This window comes from Athene cunicularia (assembly GCF_003259725.1).
Source record: "Athene cunicularia isolate RWA chromosome 6 unlocalized genomic scaffold, athCun1 chr6_part1, whole genome shotgun sequence".
Lineage (NCBI taxonomy): Eukaryota > Metazoa > Chordata > Aves > Strigiformes > Strigidae > Athene > Athene cunicularia.
Window position 1 is genome coordinate 19,859,308 of NW_020799105.1, and position 25,477 is coordinate 19,884,784.

The following is a 25,477-nucleotide window of genomic DNA, read 5'->3' on the forward strand; positions in this document are numbered from 1 at the left end:
CCTGCAGCACCACGGACAGCGCCCGCGCCCCGACCCGCGCGGGAGGCGCGGGGTCACCCCACGGTTGGACCCAACCCTGCGGCCCAGGGGGATCTCCCCCAAGAACTAAAGAAGGAAAAAGCATTTCTTGGTTTCTTCTTTCCTTCCAAAGCACCCGTCTACCCTAGTGATGGGTAAAGTGCGGAAGGAGGAAGGCAACGGCAACCCAATGTTCTGTAATGACCACGTTGCCATGAGTAAACTTACTGTTTGAACGGGGCAATTGAGTTCAGTTAATATTTGTCAAACAGAAAGGAAGAAAACTCAGAGGATCAACACCATTCCAGCTGTTCTTAGTCATTTATACAAAGTAATAAAATCCAACTTCCATTTAATTAACTATCCCACTAACAATCTGCCCTGGAGCTTTGAAAGCTCTTAATTCTAAAGGTTTGTCTGGAGGACTGTCATCTAGTTTGATTATAGTTTGCATAATAACATTATGTAGAGATAAGAACAGTATTTGGAAATGCGTTCTCCTCTCTCATGCTAACTCATGTTTGGGAAAAAAAAAAAAAAAAAAAAAAAAAAAAAAAAAAAATGAGATTAGACTTTAATAACCTATGTCATCAGGAAAAAAACACCCAACCTAACAGAAACTTCTAATGAAGCCTTCTGTATGTTTTCAGCACAGTTCCATTTAGACTAATGAAGTGATATTTTTTAGAAAGAAAAAAAAAATTCCAACATATTCACAGCCAGGCTGGTTTATGGTCACCTCCCCCTCTAAATGTATATGTCTACATTTGCTGTCAGAACTATTCTCTCACTCTGTGTGTGACTGTGCATTGTAGCCATTTTAGCTGTGCTTCAACATCTGGGTTTATTCTCTTTCTTTGTGTCCATTTCTCTTCCATAGCAAATGTTGGCTGTTTATTTTTCCCTGCTTCACAGTGTCAGTCACGGAAACCATTCAAGTCATCCGCTGTCAGATGGGTTAAATATGTAGCAGAAAAGGCTTAATGTGCAAGAAATTAGAAGAACGTAGAAGGTGAATGATCATTTTGTGATGAATCCCACTGACATGATTTACACCCACACATCACTTCTGTTGTTTATTCCTTCATGCTTTTCTGATAGATGTAGCACTGGTTATAAATGCAATACTCCTGACTTGAGATTCTTTTGAAAATCATTATGAATTTTCCTTCAGATTTCAACATTGCCCATATTCTCCCCTGCCCTTTTCTTTACCATATTTGCTTTAGAATTCTTCTCTCTAGCTTTATTCGCTTTTCCTGACCTTTTTATCTAATGCAAATTTGAAACCACAAAGACCATCAGACTTCCTTTACTGCGACTCCTTCTGGCCCATCTCTTTCAGCCCTTCCTTTGGATGCTCTCTCACCATTTAATCACTCTTACCAAGCAGGAATCCAGCCTCATCTGTGGAGTTCCTCAGCTCATGTTAGTAGGTCCTATTATTCTCCATGGATACTATCCCATTACCTGATTGCTATTAGATTAAGGGTTTAGTCTCCAGGTAGCGTTGCCCTAACATTCCATTTTAAGAAGCATTTAGTTCATTTTGTGACTATTTGTGATGACATAAATGGTTTTATGTATGAGCTTTGTCAGGTACATGATGAACAGCAAAAGTCACAGTTTATCTCTTATTTTGTGAACAGTTGTTTTCAACTGAATGCATTGATTGAACTACCATCAATTAGAAGACTTGAGCATGCAATGTCTACAATAAATATCTATCCCAGAATTTATCTTCTTTTCCACAGATATTTTTATTCTACAGAAAAAAAATCTCTTCTACTTTACCTGGTTTCTAAATGTCTGTTATCTACGGTCACTAGCTTCAGGGCTGGATGTGCTCACCATCTGATGCTGTTGAATGATAGCAAAATGTGGTCCCATTCCTGCTCCTCTGTTGTGGCTGCTCTGCTCCAAGATATGCTACTCGAGGCAGAGAAATTTCCCCCTTTTTTTAATTATTTTTTAAACAACAGGTTCTTTTCTTCTTTCTAGGTGAATAATGCCAACTCAACCACAAATGCAATGCCTATTGTTTCATGAAACAAGTGAACTCCAGTGTTGTATGAGTGTTGACTTTATTAACCAAAGTATGTGGGAACCTTAACCTGGAATTTTACATTCTGTTGACTTTACTCAAAACTTGCAACAAAACACTGCAGTGTCAAAATCACAAATGGCTCAAGTACAATGTCTAGTATTATATAATACATGAAGAGAACTTGACTGAAATCTGTGAGGTCTAGCATGGCCCATATGTTTACATTTCTTACAACACTCTACATATATTTTGTTTCAGCATTGCAACAAAATAACTAGTTCTTATCAAGAACGTAAGGATTGTTTCAGATGTTTCATTCCTAGTAGTAATGAGTCATAAAAACCATATCCTTATTAGAGTAAAATTAAAAAGCTCCATAGAGGTGAGCTGATATATGTTATGTAGGACTCGTTTATTATTTTAACCTTGTTGCTCTAGTAGTACTCCAGATGTTCAGAGAGACTTGCAATGAGCATTACTTACTGAACATGGTAAGACCTTCCCAAACAGAAGACAGCTTAATCACTGAAAATGCAACAAGCCAAGAACCTCACAGAATGTTCTGCACAATAATGAACAAGTCTTTTTGACACCAAGCAAAGATCACTGTGATCTCCATACTAGGAGGATGATGCTGAGGAGGATGATGACGAGGCGGGATAATTTTTGCCCTGGAGAAGGGCAGATATTGCTGGTAGAATTGACAAGGGGATCTAGATCTGCTGATATCTTACCTAGGCAAACCACATTTCCCTGTCACTGTACGAGGTGTCATCACTGCAGAGGAACAAGAAGGTAAGGCAAGAATTTATAACCAAGCATTCTCCCCTTCCCCTGTTTCTTTTCCAACATTGTAAAGCCTAGATTCAAGCAGACAAAATCAAAATACAAAATACACAGATGTAAGCAGCAAACTCCTTCAGAACCTTTTCTGAAGATGCTCACACTATTGTACTTTCAAAAAAGCCAAAACTCTATCCTATATCAGTAATGGCTCCTATTTTTGGTTCTATTAGGAAAAAAGCTTTTAAGCCTGGTTACGGTTTTATTTAGCAAAATCATTATACAACTTTCTGGTTAATAGAAAATGAAGGAGAAAAAACCCAATGAACTCTGACCTCACAGTTAGTCAATCTGAACACTGAAATAGTCTTTTTACACTCATGAACTGAAATCCTCTTCTTCTGAATACCTTGGAGAGAAGTGGTGCACCTCAAAAACAGAACAGAAAACATTGATAGGGAGTGATGAAGATTTGTATGTATTGGTTCAGATGAAATGAAGTAGCTACATTTATTTAAGCTATTATTTTTTCTTTGTTATTCCCACCAAGTATTTTAATAGAAAAATACCCATGAGAGCTTCTAGAATATTCAGGGAAATTCACCATCAAATGGTAATTTATAAATTTCTATTGAATCCTGAAATAAAAGTAGCAGCTTGATGCCATGTCAAATGATGTGAAATACTTGTAGTTGTGGGATGACACTGTCATTGACATATACTTTTCTATGAAAAGCTATGGGTCAGAACCTTCAAAACAGAGCCAAAGGGCTACTCTGCTCATGAGCCAGAAGAAATTAAATCTATTCCCTTTTGTTCCCAGTCTTTTTTACATCAACTAACCTTAGCCCACAAGAAACAGGGTTTTGAGCTGAAAGAAGGCAGCAGACATGAAACTCACTTTTGAGGTCTGAAGACAGAGGCCATGAACAACATGATGTGCATCCCCACAGCCCCAGTCCCCTTTCCAGTCACTTATCCATGCTCTCGGGCAGAACAAAGACCTTAGCTCTCCTCAGGTGGCTCCTCATGAACCCTAAGAGAAGGAGGTTTGTGCCTCATGTATTTCAACAGCTGGCATGGACCCACTTGGCTGAAGACCATCTCTGTCAATGAAAAAAGATTCCCATGTAGCTGCACCGCTGTGATCCAGAGGTACAGAGAGGCAGTGGGCTAACAGACCGGCGATCATGCCAGCTATTTCCACAGTGTGCAGATCTCGTTTTTCAGGATAGAGTTTGGAAAATCTCAACCTTTGTTCTGGTCCATAGTGAAAATTAAAAGCTCTGAAATTATTCACAGATCATTTTTCCCCAGTTCCTCTGAAGTCTGTGTTACTCCACAAAGCAGAGCAGTGAAGTCAACAGCTCTAGAAATGTGTTTCAAATCTCTTCATTTGTATCCTTGGGAAAATGGGACTACTATGAGTCTGGAGCCTGAATACCTGGGGTCTGTTCCTTGATCAATGACCTTCTTCATCTAAGATTCAAGCTTCTATTTGAATCCTAAAAACCCATCTTTGCCACTGGTGCAATAAGATGAGCTGATGAAAATACCTCCTCCCCACCATTTAAATATTCAAGGTTATAATTCCCCTTCACATGACCTCTGAACCAAACCTGCATAGCCTTGGGTTCACACCTCGCTTCATGATGGAAAGTTTTAACAAATTGTGATGAAACCTCAATAGCTGAAAGCAAGACAAAGGCATCTTTTAATCGTCAAATTAGCTGGAGGGAAGAGCTGGAACTGCATTCAGTCTGGAAAGAAGGGGAAATCATTAAAGGAAATCATCCCCTTTTCTTTCTCCAAGTAATTAGAAGAACCATCTGTATGTTCATTCCACTACAGTTAAGGGTGCAGATTAGCATTTCAGAGAGATTTGAGTTCAGCCAGCAATACTTTGATGTGTTAACATGAATGATGCTAAAATTTCTAAGGCTCTCAATGTTATACAAGTTAAAAAGGGTACACATGTCACTTTCCAGTCACTCTTTTTAAATGACTATTCAGCAAAGCCAGATTTACATTCAGAGAATTTTCCTTTTCTCTCTAAAAACATATTAAAAATATAATATGTTCCCATTAAAATAAATATAATATTTACATAATGCCCAGCTATAACCCTGTGGATCTGTACTGCCAGACTGTGCAGCACACGCTGCCATAATGAAATCAAAATTGTTCAAAAGGCTTATAAAAAAAATCCAGATATAAACAAACTAAGTAAACCTTTCAGTTATGACTGGTTTTAACCAACAGGAAAAATAATCCCTTAAATATTTCTTCTGTGATTTATAAGGGTATAGCAAAATTTCAGGCACAAATTCATAAATAATTAAAGAACACTGAAAAGAGAAAATGAAAACAGAAAATTTCTACAGACTTGGTTTCACATATATAAAACACAACAGTCTGTAGTGTGGGACCACCTCTGGTTAATCTGGAAACAAATCTTTCCCACTATTAGTTCTCTGAGTACTATAGAAATCTGCATTTGACCTGAGGCAGAATGGAAATTATAAGATAATATAATAGACCCTACAGACCTCATAAATAAAAGACCATGGGATGTCTAAATCATTCAATACAGACCTCTCCATGACTGAAATTAACTCATATGAATAAGCGAAGCTGAATTCAGTTTTTCCAAGATCCTTTGTGACTGTCCAATTTTCTTAATATACTTGTTCAAGTCATTAGACAAAGTTCTGCCCATTTATTTACCAATAAATGGTAAACTCCAGCTCCAGCAAGGCTAGAATTGCCCTCGGTGAAGCCAAGTCTGTCCCCATCATCCATCATTATAAGTAATCAATTAACTTAAAATAAAAATGCACGTCTCAGGAAAGAGCTTTGAGCAACGTCCACAACTTTTAATTTTCCAGCAATATAGTGAAAAGAGCATCTTTTCCCTTGAAACAAAATATAATTGCCAAGGAAAATCACAGTTCCCTAGAGCTGGGTATTGCAAGCCATTAAGAATTCTCACCATTTCTTACAGACCCCTCTGTAAAGGGGTCAGGGAAGCCAAAATCAGTGGGCTCTGGGGTGTTATTCTTTCTAGACCAATTTCCAGGACACTAATGACAACTAGCTGTATTGTTTTGCTCATGGAACCGGAAAAGCAAAACAAAATATATAAAGAGAAAAGGTACACAAATAGAGGCAGAAAAATCAATTTAATCTGATTTATACACACAAGAATTTGGCCTTTTTTCCCCACACTTGGATGTGGTTCGTGGAGAGCCTGAGTTCCTCCAATTTGGAATTTTAATCTTCAGAACACACTCTAAGGAGGAAAATGCTGCCACTCAATCTGTAAATGAGGAACTAAAACATGTAGTAACTAAGCAACTTTCTCAACAGGAGAAATAGCAAAAGAGAGAGAGAGACAGGTCTTAAACCCCTATTACTACCCCTTGCAATACCTTTGCTCTCTAAATGAAAGCAGAACATGGAGGATGTTTGTCCAAATAGCAGTGGTTCAAAATTCAAAGAATGACAAGGAAGGAAAGAAGAAATTTATTTTGCTGCATTAATTTTATAACAGAGCTAATGTTATGGTGTCGTCTCACCAGCATTTCCAGAAGTTTTGTTCTTGACTTCTATAGGTCAAGGATTTTACCAAGACAATATTAAAATTATGTGGCTAACATATTCTACTGATTAATTCAATTTAAATTAAATGGCACCATGTGGCATACCAACCCAACTGAATTTGAACACACACATCCAAAAAGAACTGGTAATCTCTCATGCCCTCTCAGCATTCATGTTTCATAACGGGAAAGTTTCCTGATAAAATAGATTCTCAATTAATGCAGTATGATAATTTGTGGCAGAGGAAGGTATTCACAAGGACTGAATTTAGCCTAGTGAGATATATCTCCCTTGGCTTCCTGTGGGGCCAGCTGAACATGAGACTGAGAGGATAGTTAAAAAGCAGTCAAATTAATCTACTGAATGGTTGGGTACCCAAATTTACCCATCCCTTACAAAATGGCACACAAGGAGTCTATCTTTGGTGTCACACTTTAGAAAGCCTTCATCCCCATTTGTGAAAAGATTAGATTATTCTGCCACTTCTGGTTTTTTGCTCTTCTGTTTAACTTAATCAGTTTAAGAGCTGTTAATATGTCAGGATTATATTCTCAGATTAACAAATTACTCCTTGCTTCGATTACTCAGGCACTCTTTAACTTACTTTCTACTCTACAGTATATAGCTTCAACATCAAAAGGGCCTAGAAGGACAGATCTGAATGAGTAGAGTAAAATTATTTATTCTAGGTACAGTGCTTGCCCACACAAAATACCCCATTAGCAAGGGAGCAGTTTCCCTTTCCTCTCTGAAGTTAATGCTGCTTGACTACAATGAATCACAGCAGATAGTGTTTCCCATTATCAGGACAGCAGAAGTAGTCTATAATCCATAATAAAGCAATTTTTAAGCCACTTGAAATGCTTTTTGCACTTAGAGTTACTCTATTTTCTGCCATATACAGCAGGAGTTGCCTCCATCTGGTCTAGCTAGTCGGTTGCTATACACAGACTTATTTCATGGGACTGAAAATACCCACTGCTCGAAGGCTACCAAAATGCTGCAGAAGCAGAGAGGAAGAAGCAAGATAGCAAAGACGCCGCAGAAGCTGTGACTGACTGAAAAACATCCTTCATGTCGATGGGGCTTAGAGGAGACAATCACAAGTATTTGCTCATTTGTTAAAGGTGAAACAGAAACAAAGCTTTGAAAGCATAAAATGGAAAGACTGGGGTGTCTACATATCCTTGTAATGGGAAATGACACTCCTGAGCTGTTGGAGCAATTTGTATGCATCAGATTATCAAAGATCAGACACCGTGTCCATAAACTGAAGAAAGAGATCTGGAAGGCTTGGTGGAGGTCTGCATTTGGTGCAAAGGAGAGGACAAAAGAAGCCCTGTAGATCCCCGTACAGTTCACTACATCAACCTGACATAGTCTTCCAAGTCGTGTGATGGCTATAGCCTTGCTGCCATACAGCCACCATCACCCTTGACAGCATAGCTGTACCATAAAGGGTGCAGCTCTGTGGCTGCCAGAGTGTAAATGTGTTCTAGTCATCCAACTGGAGACTCTAAAGTTACCATCCTGGAAGCACAAGACATTCACTCTAGCCAAAGAAGGGATTATCTTGATGTAAGGCTCAACAGGGGAGACTCATGCTTCTCGTAGGCTATTACTGACACCAGGCAGGGACAATGTGGTCGGCACTGCACTGTCCCCACACATGATAAGGCATCTAGAGTCTTCCCCTCAAGTCAGCAGACCCTCTGTCACCAACTGCCACATAGGCAACTTAGAGTCCTCATTATCCCAGACATGTAAGTTGCTCCAATAAAAGCATATATAATGTAAGATATATAATGTAAGCTATATATCTTACATTTCTCATGCCACAGCAGCTGTCCCATGCTCATGTCTATTATGACCAGCTCACCACACTGCTCTCAGCTCCCCATTATAACCACTGACCGGTGAGCACTCACTGCCACCAGGAATCCTAGTAGCACAGTTAACGTTAGTGCTAGAGATAAAAAAAGCAGCTGAAGAACTAACTCTATTGCAGGACTCATTTGTTAACCAGATGTTTCTCAGATTTTCTAAGCCCAAAATAATGTAATCTTTCACAGGAACTCCCTCCCACACACACACACATGTACTGTGCTATCACAGCTGTTAAATTTTATAAGTCAATAAAAGTTTGGTGTTGAAAGCTTGGTCTTTCTGCCTAACATTATGATGCCTAATTATTTCATACAGATGTTATCTACACATACACAGTTGTCTACGGAGTGTCTATATATTTTGAAAAGAAAATAATACAAGTCAAAAAATAAAGTACAGGGATAATTTTGGGTGGCAATGAGGCACAGTGATGTGTAAAAAAAAAAAAAAAAGATGTTTGAGAAGGATCATGAAGAAACATGCAGTTAATGGAATATATGTTATATATATTATTTAATTATTATATATGTTATCCATAAAGCATGAACCATACATGCTTTAGATACTGTCACTAGGAATATGGTCCATGTATGTAAATGAAAGATCTTAGTGCAAAAGGACAGAGAAATATTCCCATAACAGGAGGTGAAAAGGACAAATTATGACTATCGAATGAGGTGCGGAAAAGTAACTGCAAGTCAACACTGACCAAATCTTGCTGTTCTTTGCCCTTGAATAGTACTTGTGACTTTTCGAGTCACAAGCTAAGTCCATGACTAGCTGAATTTAAATTGCATAACAGAACAGCTAGGTTACCTAACCTATCTAGTCCAGCAGTCTATCACTTGTTATATCTCTTGGGAGAGGAAAGGGGAAGCAGAAATAGTGATGCTTTCCCTTCCAGCATTCAACATTTCAGGTTATTTTACACCAGTGGTTTAATTGAGAGAGACTTTTTCCACGGGCTTTTCTTCCACAAATTTGTCTAATTGTTTCTGATCTCCATTCATCACATATCTAAAAAAATCTCAGGAAAAAAAAAAAAAAACAAAAAACAAACCAAAACACATTTAATAACACAGCTTTGGTTTTTAAGATAATTGCCTGATCGGTAATTTTATGGGCTGCTTCTCAGTTTCTGCTTCCTCAAGTTCTACCACATAGTTTCCTTGCTACACCGAACCCATAAAGTTATCAGTCAGGCAACAGACTTAAAAACCAAAGCTGCATAGTTAAAATGTGTCACCTTTTTGTCAGAGATTGTGTCTGAATACCAAAAAAAAAAAAATATGTCTTTAGTACTGTTAAAGACACAGTTTGAACTTCAAAACAAGAGACTATATGGCCTACAGTACCTGGCACTTCTGCATAATTAGATAAAAATACTGTTGGGATGTTGTCACTAAAAGTGATCAACATAACAGATATTGCATGAAACAGAGATATCTTATTGTTAAATTTTAATAAGATTTTGTTCTCTACACCTTCCTCAGCAATTCTCTCCTGTCTTTATTAGTTAATTAGACCTGCCTGGAGCAGTAAGCTTGTGATGCTTAAGGAAAAAAAAACCAGGAAAGCAGTAATTCAAGAGAACCTCGGAAGCTTTGATCATTTGTTTGCTCATTTTAACCTACAAATCTTTCCTTTTTATCTCTTTGAAGATTCTTGCTATAAATTCCCGCAGGAGAGTCTCAAACGCTGTTGCTGAGGTCCTTTCAGGTGAACTTCTTGTAAACACCTTCAATCTCATCTTGCTGTAGAGAGTTCTCCACAGGAGCTGGATGCCATGGAAGAAACACATTAACCAGCTAGTCGGGGCTTCTGCAAACAATTAGGCATCTCTAATGAGATACCAAAGATGTGAATAAGCTCAGCATTTTTGACTTCTAATTTCACCCCCTCAACAAAAACTGGTAGAAGTCAGTCAGGAAAGCGTGTTGAGCTGGACAGTGATTTGCCAATGTTCGCACTGCAAGAAGTTACCACAATCCTCACCCAAAATCAACAGCAGTGTTTACTTCTCCATACAATGATCACTTCTCATTTGTTCTGCAGTAACTTAATTATCTCATAATTTAATAATTAAGACTATCTTGCCTCTATTATTCATCTTAACAAGATCAGCAGATCTCAGATGAAATCTCAGATGAAAAGAAATTGAATATTTTTCAAAATTCCATGAGTATGATCTGGAAACAATATCGGTTTAGTTTGCATAGTTAGTGTTAATAGCTGTAAATATTATTAGAAGGAAACACAAAATACATATTGAAAACATTGTTCCTTCTCCAAGTAACAAACCGCATCACTGACCTTCCTGTTCAAGTGCTATCTACACGAGATTCACACATTTCCCAGAAGAGCCACTAATTTCAGGGTAGGCAATTTACTGGAATTTAAATTCATTTGTAATTTAAAAATATTCATAACAACACTTGGACTATTTTATTTACTGGATGATTGGAAAGTTAATATTGCAACAATGAATTTCCCAACGTAAATGGTTTCCGGAATGATATTCACACTGTAAAGGTTTGAATATAACTTTTTTTAAATCCATGTTAGTGAAATTCACAAACCAAGACAGAGATATGTTCCCCCATTTCTCCATTAGGTAGAATTTGCTTGTGGTATTAGTCTACTTAAACATCAGATTGAGGCTAAATGAAGAGAGCAGCATTAAGAGTCAGGAATTCCTGAGGTGTCCTTACTCTACCTTTGCCTGAGCCTCAGGAGTGTAATTGGTATTTTAAACATACAGACTGCTTCAAGCACTTAACCCTGCAACTATTAGTCGTGGAATAGTCTACTTTGAAGTATTACAAGAACAAGGATTTATTAGTATTTTATCCTGAAGATGTACGGGGGCGAAGACTGCTTGTGAAGCTGGCTTTCCAGATCCTCTGACAAACCTACCAAAACAGTAGATGTCCTTTCGAAAACACACACCTTGAAAAAGGTTACATATTCTGATCTTCCCAGATCTGTCAGTGGCAAGGAGTTTAACTGCTTAAGCACTTAACTTCTGGATCTTTTAAAAATTCAAATTCCTTTTCATCTTCAGTCCCCTTGTCAGCTCACGGCAAGGGCAGTCTAGGCCTCCCAGCTCTGGACACGTACTCGACTCTGCAGAACCTGAAGAGACTTTTCTTCTTTTGCCATTGTCATAGAATCATAGGACAGTTGGGTTGGAAGGGACCTTAAAGATCATCTACTTCCAACCCCCCTGCCAAGGGACGCCTTCCACTAGACCGGGTTGCTCACTAGATTATAGACATGCCCTGGTCCAAATCTCCACATGCCTGTGCTGAGCTAACCAGCCAACAGGTCATAAAGTCAAGGCTGCTATTAGAGTTCAGAGGTTGATTTGCTTCAAACTGCAGAACTCCTTTAAAGAGCAGAGCCAGCCGATGTGGCTCTCAGTTCCTCTCTCTGCCTCCTGCTGCCGACTTCCTTCCACCCCTCAGGTCTGTTGCTGAAAGTGTTTGGGCACCTGCCTGGTGAGCTGGATTGAGGAACTGGTCTAGTTCAAAAATACCACAAAAAGCCAAAAGATGAGTAAGTAGGGCTGGTTCACAGGCTGGTCCCAAACCACTGTATCTCTGACTCACGGCAGCAGTCCCAGGGGCAGGAGGTGGACAGACCCTGACTCTGACACGGTCCTTTGTGCCTTTCTGATAGTGGCATAAAACCTGCAAGCGTTTGTGCCCAGCAACACAGGCTGAAATCCAGATTGTATCAACAACTCACTGATTCCTGGGAAAAGCTTATGTGACCAGATCATGTGCTCGTGTTGCCCTGAAATATCCTCATTTCAGGGCGTCACTTGAGAGAGCCATTCACATATTTTTAACCTTTTCCTTGTGCATATTCTATTGCTACCCAATAGATCCATCTAATTTTTTGCTACATCCCACACACATATTTTTCAGTAAGTGGCAGACAGATCCACATGAGTCATCCTCAGAAATTATCTTTTCCTGTGAAGTTACAGTGGGTACAAAATTCCATCCATTTCATAACAACCAACCCTGCTGAGTCCACCCTGTAAGTGGCATTGCTGGTTGCTTCAGTCATACATGTGACAATTAGTAATGAAGGAGAAAAGGCCTTTTATGCACAGTTTCCAGCTGTGAAAAGATTAGTGTGGCTGACATGGACTGTGCCACAGAGTGACTTCACCTCTTGGCTGACCTTACTGACACACTGCTTGTTTCCCTCTCCACACATAGGAACAGAGAAGATGAGGTCTGTGTTAAAAATAAGCAGAGGCTGGATGTGAACTCCAAATTTTTCAGCAGACATATAGTGTGGTCACGGCAATATTCATTACCTGGAAATCTGGCTCCATGTGACCATTCACCGGATAGGTGAACAAATATAGTCTTATAAACTTCCAAAAGGAAGCAATCAGCATAATACAGGCAATACAGAACTACCCCGTCTACAAGTGAACAAACATCTGCATGTCTGTGAGACAACTGCGAAAGGGGAAAGCATTTTTGTGTAAGACACAAAATAGTTTCTAATGCTCCTTTCTCCCCCTCTCTTCCAGCTCGTTTGCACCCAGAAACAAGTGGACATTTTAGCAAGGTTTTTCAGACCCATTCGTCAGACAACAAACCTTTCTATTTTTTCAAGGTATTAGCTAGACTAAGGCTGTGCAGGACAGGAAGAACTAGTTAAAATTTCAGTGTGAATAATTAGCCATCACTTAGCAGAATCACTTCCCGTCCCACGGGTGTCGTGCTGTGGTCAACACCACCCAGACTCTGCATCCACCTTTACTCACAAGATAGGTGCCTTCACAAACCTTGATGAGACAGATCCACAGCTCATAGAAACCTGGTACAGAGCAGCTGTCCCAGGCCACATAGCAGTGTCCTATAGAAAAGGCCCTGCCTGGTAAACTGGGAATTATATATACCAACATCCTGCCCTGGACAATCAACAGGCATCCTTTGAAGGGTGGGATCTGGAAATTCAATTATTACACTGGAAGATTTTCTCTGATACTTTCCACATCAGCCTATCATCACTTTTTCTTTTAAACCCTGGGTTCTCCATATAATAATAATTCAGTATAATGGGTATAATTAAGTATAAACAGGATGTTTGTGTTTTAAAACAGATGACTAAATATTTAAAGTTTCCTTGAGTAAAACTAATATAAATAAATAAGAGTGAATAATACTGAAAACCATTTGCACTCTAAAAAATATAATCCTATTGACTTCCACACAGATTAAGTAACATGGAGAACACTGAAACGAAAATTACCCTTTCATCTACACAAATTATTGGAAAGTAGTTAGACAAGGTGATTGTTATGCAAATGTAGATCCAATGCAATCACAAGGCCTGTGACTATTTTCTAAGGAATCACGTTCACTCTTTCTAACACATTATATCTGCCCCTTCCAACAGTCTTTGAGTCAGGCTTTTCTAATCTGTCCCATGTACTTTGTCTTGAATAGGAATATTTGCAGTTATAAACACTCACACACAAATACGTTTATTATTTTTCATGAATTATGAATGTGGCTGATGAAGGAATCTGCACTAACATATATAAGCCTTTGTAAAGCATTTATTGTACTGACACATGGCATTTGGATTAAAAACCACAATATCCACAGGCCCAAAGTATTGTAGAAAGCAAGCTCAGATGTAGATGACATTATCTGAGAAAGTAAAAGGTTATCACACCGTCTCAAAGGAAAGGTTTATTTGGTTGTTTTACAAAATCTGCAGATGTCACAAGGGATAGGTGAGCAGCAGCAGAGATGAAAGCAGAGAATGAAACAACATTTATCACAGGACGGAAAAATAGATATCCTTGCACACATGCCAGCCAGCCTTCCTACAGCCTTGGCTAAGAATAGGGGCACAAATGGCCACAGACCCCAAATTACCACTTGTCAAATGCACAACTGTCTTCTGCACCAGCTTTAATCTTGTGATATTAATAAGAAGTGCTTGGAGGAAGCTGAGAAAGAGAGAGCTGTCTCACAGTCACCATTAAGTAAGGCGGGATGCAAGCACAGCTACTACAGAGCAGTTAAAAAAGGCTGTGGTGGCTTCTAGCTGATAGAGTTCAAACAGGAGTCTTGGGTATAAAAGCAGAGGAATATCATCCTGAGCGAGAGGACTGATGGCAAATGATCCAGCCTCATTAGGAGCAGAGCCAAAGCCCCGTCAGGGACTGCTCTCATGGCTCTTGACGGATCAGCTGCAGTCCCTGACTGCAGCATTTTTCCAACCCTGTCCTCACCTTCTGCATGGCCCCACTGCGCAAACCTAAAATGCCCCATTTATCGAGGTGCACAGTCAGCTCCCTAGGTATCTTATCCTCCTCAGAGCACCCGTCTCCCTCAAATACCCAACAAAACCCTGCTGCACCAGACTGTTGGCTGTGCCTGCCTCAATCCTGCCATTTCTAGCACCATGGCTGGGTGCTGGGCATTTGCTTTGCTATTTGCTCTTTCTCAGTTTCTCAATATCCTCTTGAAAGTGGCAGAAAAACAAATACTCTGGGGCTGCTTTTCCTGGACTTCACTGTTCTCATGAAAGATGTGAAAGAGCTCAGTATGAGTTCATCCAAGAGGAGGTTAAAAGGTAAATCTGTTCCAATCCATAGAGACACGAAGAGAACATCTGATAATGGAGGGTTTTATTAATCTACCAAAGGCATAATGAGAGCTCGAGGCCAAAGTTGGAGACGGATAAATTAATGCTAAAAATAAGGCAGAAAACATAAGCTATGAAGTTAATTGGACATTAGAGCTATTTTCTGAGAATATGGATTCCCTGTTGCTTAAAATCTTTAGACAGATTTTAAGATTTAAGGGTTGATTGCCTTTCTAGAAGGTACTCTGCGGCTCACAGAGGACTTGCAATCCTGAAGCAATGACTGAGGTTGCCTGTGCTGTGTTACACAGTCCACTTAGCCAGAGAAAGCTCCCCTCTTCCCTGCGGACAATAGACTCCTCGGGAAGTGAGAGGAGTATATACTTCTCAATGCATTAACAGTTAAAGCCTGCATCCGTGTCTGATGTACATGCCTTCTTCTTTGCCTGGGATTTGATTGTGCATCTTGCTAAGAATTTTTACTTCTATTTAAAGCTATCGTCAAAGATGTTCATGAACCACATGCTACATTTCTGTGTCACAAGTGCAATTTCAGATCAAACCCAGAATAAATGACTGTGATGATGAAGGCTCAGGAGTGAAATTAAATTACAGGGACAGCAGCTGAGCATTTCCTAAACAAAAGACTGGTACTGGAACAAGTACTGATACATTTAAAAGCTCGGCAGAAGCAATTTAAGAATATTGTGTATGTTCATTGTACTTGCTAAGAGCGTGTTTCACTCACGCTATTTTAATCAGGCAGCAATACATAGAATTAAGACACGCTTCTCTCATCACACTGTCTCTTTGTGTGCCTTTTCTGCTCCATCTGTAACTTTTCTCAGCATAGAGATTGCCACACAGCAGAGGGACTCTGCAGTTTTTATATTAAGGTGAGGGAGTACAAGAATTCTAGCTCCTTGTGACCTACTGAAGGGACCTGCTCACCCATCTATGGATAATCATAGAAATGCTCCTACTGGTGACAGCAGACTCTGTATCTGGCCAATATTTCTGTACAATTTTTCTGCTGAAAAGGCAACACACCTGAAATAACTATGAAAACTATATAGGTTGGGTTTAGAGGTTGGGTTTGTTTTTTTGTTTTGGCAACAGCTGTTATAAAAAGTGTGATTTTTCCTACTTGTTGGATTTATTTATTGAATGCCATCACAAAGGAGAGTTGGAACTGTATGAAGTCCTTAAATGGATCCATAGTTAGCCAAAAGTTCTATAAATAATGTGCAATTTTTCCTGTTATTATAAAAGTGGACTCTTGTAATATCAGTCTATCACACACCTTAGCAAATCCCAGAATTTGAATCTTTCCAAAGGGGACCATTGCATACAGGAATGTCTACTTCCAATGCATTCCTTTGCTAAGTCTAAGGAACAGCTCCAGAGCACTAAAATCCTTCGAGCCCATGAAGCTGGTTCTCTCAGCTGCTTGCTCAAATCCACCCCCTCCTATCCTGCAGGCACAGCCCTGCACATTTCTGCTTTGCCAATTAACAGCTGCATCTTTGCACTTCATGTTAATGGAGTTACAGTCTAATACACTGCCAGGCAGGATGACTGTTCCTGCTTGCTGGATAAATAATTGATTTTTTCAGTTTGAAGGAAGAATTAATTATTCTAAAAACTTGTCTTAGGATAGAAATTTACAAAAAAGAGGGATATGACTGGAGTAAAACAACAACAAAAACCCACAAAAATTTCATTCTAGGCAACACTTTTCCCATTTGAGTTTACTTTACCTTTTTGCCCGTCATCAAAATATACCATGTCAGTATGAAAAGTCAAGGTTGTTTTTTGAGAAAAAAACAGTGATGTGAAAATTAAATATTTAGACAAATCTGGACTGAAGCTTTTTCAAAATGCTGAGGAGAGACATATTTTTAACATTCCTTCTCCTTTTTTTTTTCCCTCCAGCAGAATCTATTTCCTATATTCAATTCAAATTCACAAGTAATTTCAGGTAATGGCCTCAAGTTGCGCCAGCGAAGGTTTAGACCAGATATTAGGAAGCATTTCTTTGCAGAAGGGGTTGTTGGGTGTTGGAATGGGCTGCCCAGGGAGGTGGTGGAGTCCCCATCCCTGGAGGGGTTTAAGAGTCGGGTTGCTGAGGGATCTGGTGCAGTTGGGAACTGTCAGTGTTAGGTTAATGGTTGGACTGGATGACCTTCAAGGTCTTTTCCAACCTAGACGATTCTGTGATTCTGTGACAAAGCCTTGGCGATGTCAGCAGAGCTGGGCTGAGAATCTCCTCCCTTGGTTGCAGCTTCTGTGCCTGCAGTTTACAAGCTGTGCCCTCAGACAGCTGCCACATTCCTCCCGGCACGAACCCCCAGCTCAAACAGGTCGCTACAAGTCTTTGAAGGGAACAAGCAAATGACAGGAGCAATGCCAAGCAAGAACAAGAAATGCCATATAACAATATGTATAAACATTAGTCTTTTCTTTCAACAAGCACAGTAAGTCCTGAAATTAAATAGATTCACACTGTCAAGGCTGCTGCTGCGATTCTCAGAAGATGGTGGCAACGCTGCCCAGACCTCTATGACACTGTGTGATTACAACAGCAGCTGGTCTACCTTGAGACTTCCCACGTTCAATGCAAAGTGGCACACACAAGTAGCAAAGCACAGCTGTCCTCTAATTGTTGACTGATAGTCTTATTTGTTTTATTTCATAAAAGAGACTAAATCAAAATCTCATCCAAATCCATTAGAGTTTGACATGGCAAGGAACTGAGTGATCTTTAACAAAGAGTTTAGACTGCGAGAGAAGTAAAAGAGCTTGTTGACATTTTTCAACAGAAGCTTTGCCAAAATTCTGGGCTCTCACCTAAACAGCAATTGTAATATAACATATCTGCAATCCATTAAAATTTCTATTCCAACCAAAAGATGAAAGCGACACAAATCTGAAACATTCTACCAGGATATCCCATCATGCTACTCCCTGGTAATTTAAATTTATGAAACTGAACTTGAAGGGAAATCTTAAAGCACTGTCTCCAGCTGACAGAGCCACCATGTGTTATATAATCCCTTTAATAAATAGATTCAGCTAACCATTAATAGCATCTATCTTTTCTGTCCATGTACCTCCTCCTGAGGGCCTGGACCAAATCCAGCTGCTGCAACAGAAGCCTCTTCAACTTGCAATTAAATAAATCCCGGTGATACCTCAGTGATAACACGGTCCTGTCCTCCAGCAGTGGGAAAGACTCAGCAATGGGACCTGAAACAATGGGTATACTTCTGTGTGTCCTGGCCTTACATGAGTCAAAAAAGGGAAGGCACAGTGGCATTAGGTGAACACCATGGTAGATAAGGGCAGACTGGCTTAGTGGTTGTCCTCCTGTTCCTCTTCCTTTCCTCAAACCCATTAATTTTCTATTCTGATAGCTGACCACAGGGTTACGTAGAAACTGAACCCAGATCAAGGCTGCTCATGCAAATTCCCATTGACAATGGCAAATAGTCTTATGGTCTAAAGGATGATTCTAATGGTTTTATGACGAAGTAGACAAAGAATATACTGAGTTTGGGAAGACTGTTATTTTGTCAATATTTGGCGACCACAACAAGATTTCAAAGAAAAAATTGTGAAAAACCTTCACTGTTTCAATTGCATTTCAGTTCCATGAATCATTTGAAAAAGAGGCACCTGGGTCCATCCCATCACCTGGGTTCCTAATCTGTGTGACAATTACAAAATAACCCCCCCAGGCAATTTAAAAGCTGGCTAGAATATCCTGGTGTTTTCCAAGATTATGACAGAAAGTGTAACGGAAAAACTGTTCATCAGCAAAATGCTAACAGCTGGACGCATTTTGCTTTTGAATGTATATCAGCCCTCCTGGCCTTTGTCAGATACACTGCAGAGAGTAAGCAGAAGCTCTTCTTAAATGTGCTTGTTTCCACTGGCAACCCATGGAACAAAAGGACAATCAGATTTAATCAATTGATTTCCATGTGCCATTTTCAAAGAGGTTTCCTTTAAACGATTCAAGAGACAAAAAGAGGTAGAGAAAAGTCAAGCAATAAAAAGTAATGATTCTCATTAACTACTATGAATTGACTATTTTATCGTTTAATTTGGGCAAGCACTGTGAGTTTTTCACATTTTTGTCGGATGAGGTCTTATTTCCAAGCAAAGCCACAAAACTTAACTCTAGATTCCAATCCTTTTGTTTGGATGCTGATTTCAGATTAGGCCCATTTTAACTTAATTTACCCCATAATTGCATATAACTAATATAACTTTTTCTGTATAAAATGCTATCTGAATTTGTCTTTAATGAATCTTGATACATGAATCATTTGTACTTTTACGCTTTTGCCAGAAGAACTTAAAAACCTTGTACCCAAAATGGAAATGCTATGAGGCTGGATGCAAAGAACACCTTCTTAGAATAGTTTTCCACCTAACCTTTAATAAGTTTATTTTCCATATATTTATTACTGTCATATATTTATTACTGTATATTTATTTATATACTGTCATATATTTATTACTGGTTTTTAAACTGTTCACCATGTCATTCCTGTCAAGTGGTACTTTTGCTGGGCTCTGTCCTTTTTTCTGGTGTATTAATTCACATTGGGGAAGTTTTCCCTTGAAATCTAGTTTTCTCAAATGCATTTAAGAAAATATTTATTAATATACATATTTGTGGTATTATTGCATATTGCTAATAATAGCATGATTGCAAATGACTTGAAGCAGCACCACAGAATATATTGAGCTCACAGGCCTTACATTCCTCATGCTTGATTTAATTTTTTAATAGCTCTAATTCTTTGTGTATCCTGTTCAGGCTCTTCAGCTTCCAGTTCAGTATGTCTGGGGCAGCTCCTGACTCATACAGCCAGCATATAACCAAGTCTTTTATTCTCTCCTCTACACTGCTTTCCTCTTTATATTTCCCCATCCAGTATTAAACCCTCATGTTCTTTGTGCATTTTGGCTATTCATTACCAGTCACGTGCGTAGCGGTGTTTGTCTTTGCAGGAGCTGTAATGAGTTCTGAAGCCTTAACATTATAGTAGGGCCTTGACAAACCTGCCCTTCCAAAACCCTCTGTCTTCTTTTGAGTGGTATTTCTCCTGAGGTTATTTTCACCCATTCCCAGTCAGTGCCCAGTAAGTTGGTTACCAGGAACGTGGGTAGAAATGAAGATTATTGCACTTACTTCCCCTGTTTTTTTTTTACTTGCTTCCTTCTGATTTCTCCTGTTCTTTTCTTAACCCTTATTTTTACTGTTTTCTTCTATGATTCCTTTCAAGCTGGTGCACAGATGCACGTTTCATGTATAATCTAACGGTATATTCTTTTATATCTCTCAAGGGAAAGAATATAAAGCAAACAAGAGTAGAAAACACCTGCTCTTTGATGAAAGAAAACCTTGTATGACGTTTTCCAAGCCACCACCTTGTGATGAGATTTCACTACCTGGGAATTTGACATGATAGACTAAAGTGAGAATAGGATGTACTGCCAACCCACACTATTCTCAGAGACTGTAAAAAACAGTTCCAGTTCCTGTTTGAAACAGATCTGTCATTTCAGGTGTTAGCCACCGTTCATAGCCTTTTCTTAGGAGCTGCACAATTCTTCACATTTAACAAGGACGTTGGAAAGTTGGTAAACAAGTTGAAGAAGGCATAAGATAATAGAGAAAAGGTCAGACAGAATAAATATTGCACTGCATTAAGGACAAACATGAAGACGACTTTTGTGATTTATTCAGTACACAATGAACCTCTCCAGAGTTCTGCATTCTCAGGACAGACAATAATTGTCTGCTGGACCACAGGTAAGAGGTGGTACTGGCACCCAGGAAAATCAGGTCAGGAAAACATTAATTATACTGCAAAGTACGGGTAAAAAAATCCTTTAAAGCATTCATTGCTGATAAGAGGGTGAGAACGGGAGATCCAAGTTCGAACAGTATTTTAATTAGATGTCTTGTTTACTGTGCTTTGTCAGACACACATTAACAAGAAACTTTTTTGTCACATTGGAGAATGGTTGAAGCCATGCTTGGGGACTCAAAAAGGAGAAGAATTATACTTATCAGTGTAACTTCAAACTATTTATACTTAGAGTGAAACCAGGAGGTAAGTAAAGGATTTACTGAGAATCAGTCACAACAAACCAATGCAATGTCCTTTCCAGACTGCATAACAAGCTTTAAAGATAGGGAGGAGCAATAAATATCACATACACCGGAGGACTTTAGGCTCTCATTTGAACGAACTAAGAAACACAGTCTCTCTAGATGAAAATGTTATGAGGCAGGTGCAAAATCCCTCTCAGGCACAACCAGCAATATTCACTGTCAAACATGCTTTTCCTACATAGTAGGATTTGGAGTAGGAGGATCTTTCCCCATTCAGTCATTTAGCATGGACCTGAATGATAGATGACAGATTAAGAAAGGATGTCTAGAAAAATACATTCAAGAGCCAACTGGAACTGGCTTCAGGCAAGCCTGAGGACAAGGTTGGAATACAAAAGGATCTTGTCAAACTGGACAAATGATCTGCAAAAAATAGTGTGTGACTGGAAAAAGATGAGCATGAAGCAGTACGTTTGGGCAGGAATAGTCAGCTGCATGGACATGGAGTGTAGAACTGCTCAAGTCACCTCCAACATCTGAGTAGAGTGAAAAAAGGCACCCAGTGAATAGACAGCCTCCAGATAACTCACTCCTTGCTTTATATGGATCCCACTGCCTTCTGGAGTGCTTCTGCTCAGTGTCAAGCCACAGTATTTTGACTGAGGGAATCCCTAAAGGAGATGCCCCTTGGACATGTTGGCCTTGGCTCCAGTGACCCCACGCTATAGAAAGCACCTGGACGTGCGTGTGAAATGAGCAGTTTACGTGGACTCTGGGTTCAGCCAGAGGAACCAAAAATCACGTGAAGGACACATTTCAGGCAACAATTCAGATCTAAATTAATTATGTTTCCCTGTATCTGTTTTATTTTAATCTGATCCATTTTCACTTTGCCATCTGTTATTCCAGCGTGCTATGGTTTGCTGTACCTGTGGAGGTGGGAAGCACGCATTCATTATCATGGATCAGTAAATCTTTTCATTCCTTAGCCATCCCTTCTCTTTCACAAACTCCACCCCTCACCATCTCCTCAACAATTTGTCATGTGATCTAAGAAATTTTCACGGCTTTACTTCCTCACCAAATGAAAATACATCTCATTTTAGAGGTTGTTTGAATGCTGTGTGTGGAGTTAAGTATTTTGTGTAATATTAACTGGTGATATAGAAAGGAGACATGAAAACTTTACTTTGGAAACTCAATACCTAATGTACAGTCTAGGACTAAAGGATATTTCATGGCAGGGAAGAAAACCTGCCATGGAAAGAAAAAGGTACAGCAGTGACATCAGAGAGAGGTGTCCCTGTGGAAACAGTATGAAGCACAGATTGACAGGGCTTGAGGAAAGCCCTGTGGGATGAGCACAGCCCACCAAAGCATTAATATCCACGGCCTTAGCAGGAATATGTGCTTTCTTTTGTACCTCTCTGATGAGAAGTATGGATCAAAAACTGTATTTCAAAATCTTTAAACCATAGGATTTTTGTATGTAAAAAAGGCAAGTGTTTCTTTCCAGCTTAGGAAAGAAATAACTTTTGAAAGTTAAAAGGTATGGTGATTTTTATCTAAAAAAAAGCTTCCTCCCTTCTCTTACATCTACTGTCCCCATCCATTCCTTTCATCCACTTTGTTTTATTGTATTGCATTTTTTTTTTCTGTACAAAATGAAGTAGTGCAAGACTTGATCCCATCTGCAAGGTTACTTCAGTGTTTGCACTTTCCCTAAGCAATTCATATTGAGTTCATACAGCACTTAACTTCCTCTAGCATGTTAAGAAGCTGACTGGATGCAGAGGTAACCTGATGCAGAAATACAAACGACTTACTGCAGAGGAGGTCAGGATGCTGTCAGTGTCTTTCCCCATACTGGGCACAGTCAGTCTCTGATCCCAGGCAGAGGTCAACTGTTGTTTGGAGACAAAAAACTTTTTTTCTTGTTTTGGGTAGTAGCTCAAGCTGAATCCTATCTCCTGAGATCACTGCAGTTTGCCACAGAGCAAACAAGCCCAAGGGTGAAAATATAAGTGTTAGAGCTTCATCTCAGGAGACAGGACTGGGGCATGCCAGTCCACAGGACGGGCAGTATGCTGCTATAGCAATAAGGTTTCAGGCTATATCCTGCTTGCTTCTCTCATACTTATTAATATTTCCCTCTGAGGAGGAAGGACTACTATTCATTTTATATGATTAAATGACTGATCATTATATTAAGGGGCAACTATGATTCATTGAATACTTGACTACAGATTAGATAAAAAGCATTATTCTGAGTCTGTCCTAAAGAACAAAATTAGAAGATAAAAGCAGATGTCTAGGGAAATATAAAATCACAATAATTTTCCTGCTTTTCCTCGGTTTTAGTCCCATTAAAAGAGAGATTACAAATGTTTTCTTATCCTGCTTCAACAGACAAGCATCATGACAGCAAAGAGTAATTTTTTATTTGAAATTCAGACAATTGCAAGAACACAAGTGTATGATTTTAAAAGGGAAGCAAGAAAAACTTTCAGGAGAAGATTGATTGTTATATACTATATAAGCCTCAAACATTGCTGCCTGAGTCACTAAAGTGAGATTTAGCAGATCAGGAGGCCAATCTCCAAAGTATTTTATAACTTTGTATTTTGGAGCAACTACAAACCATCAATTGGATTTGCTGTTGCTCTCATGTGTTGTCCTTCAACCATTCCTACTGCTAAATCCACTAGACAACAATTTGTCAAGCACTTGAAGTCATTGTGACTTTTGCATATTTGTCAGATCAGTTATCAAACAGCTCTCCTGCCGATCTAGTGACTGCTTAAACTTTCGGTCTAACAGTAAAGGGGGCATTTTTCATGGAAATGTTTGTGACTCGATGAGTCTCAATGCCGTTTCCGACAGACTACCATCTACAGGTTTGGAGATGAATTCTGTGACCAGAGGAGGTTAGGGATTTTCCATTTCAAACTTCAGGAGCATTGCTACACAACTGCTCTGGTTTTTCACAGATTCATGCAACTCATTTCCACAACACAGAGCATATTGAGAGAGGAATGGGCCAGTGAATATTTTTGAGTTACAATAATTTAACTCCAGCTGTTTTCATTATCCTCTGCTGGGGACAGAAAACCAAACACAGTCAGTTCTGAACATAATGAAAGACATTCTTCTAGTTCATGTCAATGACTTTTAAAATGTGTCTTGCAAGGAAGCATAGAAATATCAACCCCCCCTGCTTTCTTATATGAAGAGCCAAATATTGTGCAACACGATATTGAATTTCAGTAATTAATTACATGTTGCCACATTCGGCTGTATAACCTGTGGTTTTCCTGAAATGCTAGCAGTTGTTTCAGCTAGTCTTTATGGTTCTGCTTCAAAGCTCATTGAAATGGATCACAATCTCTCTACTAGCTTCAAGTGGTCTTAAATCAGATCCTCAATACTGGGACATTACTGCAAAAAAAATTAGGAGCGAGATTCTAGTCTTATTCACCGAAGAATAGAAATGAGAGATCTTTGGAATACAGCATTTGTTAAAGTATCAGTGTCCAAGTCCTAATTTTATACATATTAAAAAGGTTGGAGGACAAGAAAAACACATCCATTAGACTTTAAAATCTGACTAGTGAGTATTAGAAGCACAGAAATAATTTTAGAATTCCAGAGATTACAAAGAATATTCATTTCTCCTTAGGAAGGAAAATTATTTTTCTACCAATAGGTTCAAGTAGAAAATGCTTCTAAAAACAGATGAAGACTGTACAGATACATAACTGCTAAGGCTACAGTACCTGAACACAGAGGCAGAGCTCCATACAGTCATACTTCTGTGATTATGTATCAATGAATAGACCATGCACTGAAGCATTTGAAAAACTGATCATTAATCAACAGGAACAGTGAACATTAATCAACAGGATTTTTCCGTCATGCACGGTATCCACAGGATATCATTCATGGGTATCCACAAGATAACCATCCTTTCTCAGACAAATTATTCGTACAGCATTTGTTTACTATGCTTAGCCCTCTCATGCATCTGTAAACTCCATGAGACTGAAGTCCAATAGAAAAATAATTCTTCCACCTATGTTTCTAATGCAGCATAATCATGGAATCAGAGAATAGTTTGGATTGGAGGGACCTTTAGAGGTCACTTAGTCCAACCCCTTTGCCATGAGCAGGGACATCTTCAGCTAGATCCCTTTGCCCAGAGTTCTGTTCAACCTGACGTTGAATGTCTCCAGGGATGGGGCACCTACCAGCTCCCTGGGCAACCTGCTCCAGTGTTTCACCACTCTCATTGACAAAAATATCTTCCTTATATCTAGTCTGAATCTACCCTCCTTTATAGCTTAAAACCATTGCCCTTTGTCCTATTGCTGTAG

General features: G+C 39.2%; 1 protein-coding gene across 4 annotated transcripts in view; it reads right to left on the bottom strand.

Annotated features, from left to right (window-relative positions):
- Positions 1 to 25,477, bottom strand: part of PRLHR (prolactin releasing hormone receptor) — a 42,275-nt gene that overhangs the window by 10,469 nt on the left and 6,329 nt on the right. For 2 of the 4 annotated variants that reach the window (XM_026851639.1, XM_026851635.1), the window contains exons 2-4: positions 22,931 to 23,008; positions 3,750 to 3,954; positions 3,184 to 3,277 (exon numbers count right to left, since the gene is read on the bottom strand). The gene's annotated coding sequence lies outside the window, so the exon portion shown is untranslated. Of the gene's footprint in view, positions 1 to 3,183; positions 3,278 to 3,749; positions 3,955 to 18,081; positions 18,157 to 22,930; positions 23,009 to 25,477 lie in introns of those variants that run through there. The other 2 variants (XM_026851636.1, XM_026851638.1) reach the window with 2 other exon arrangements.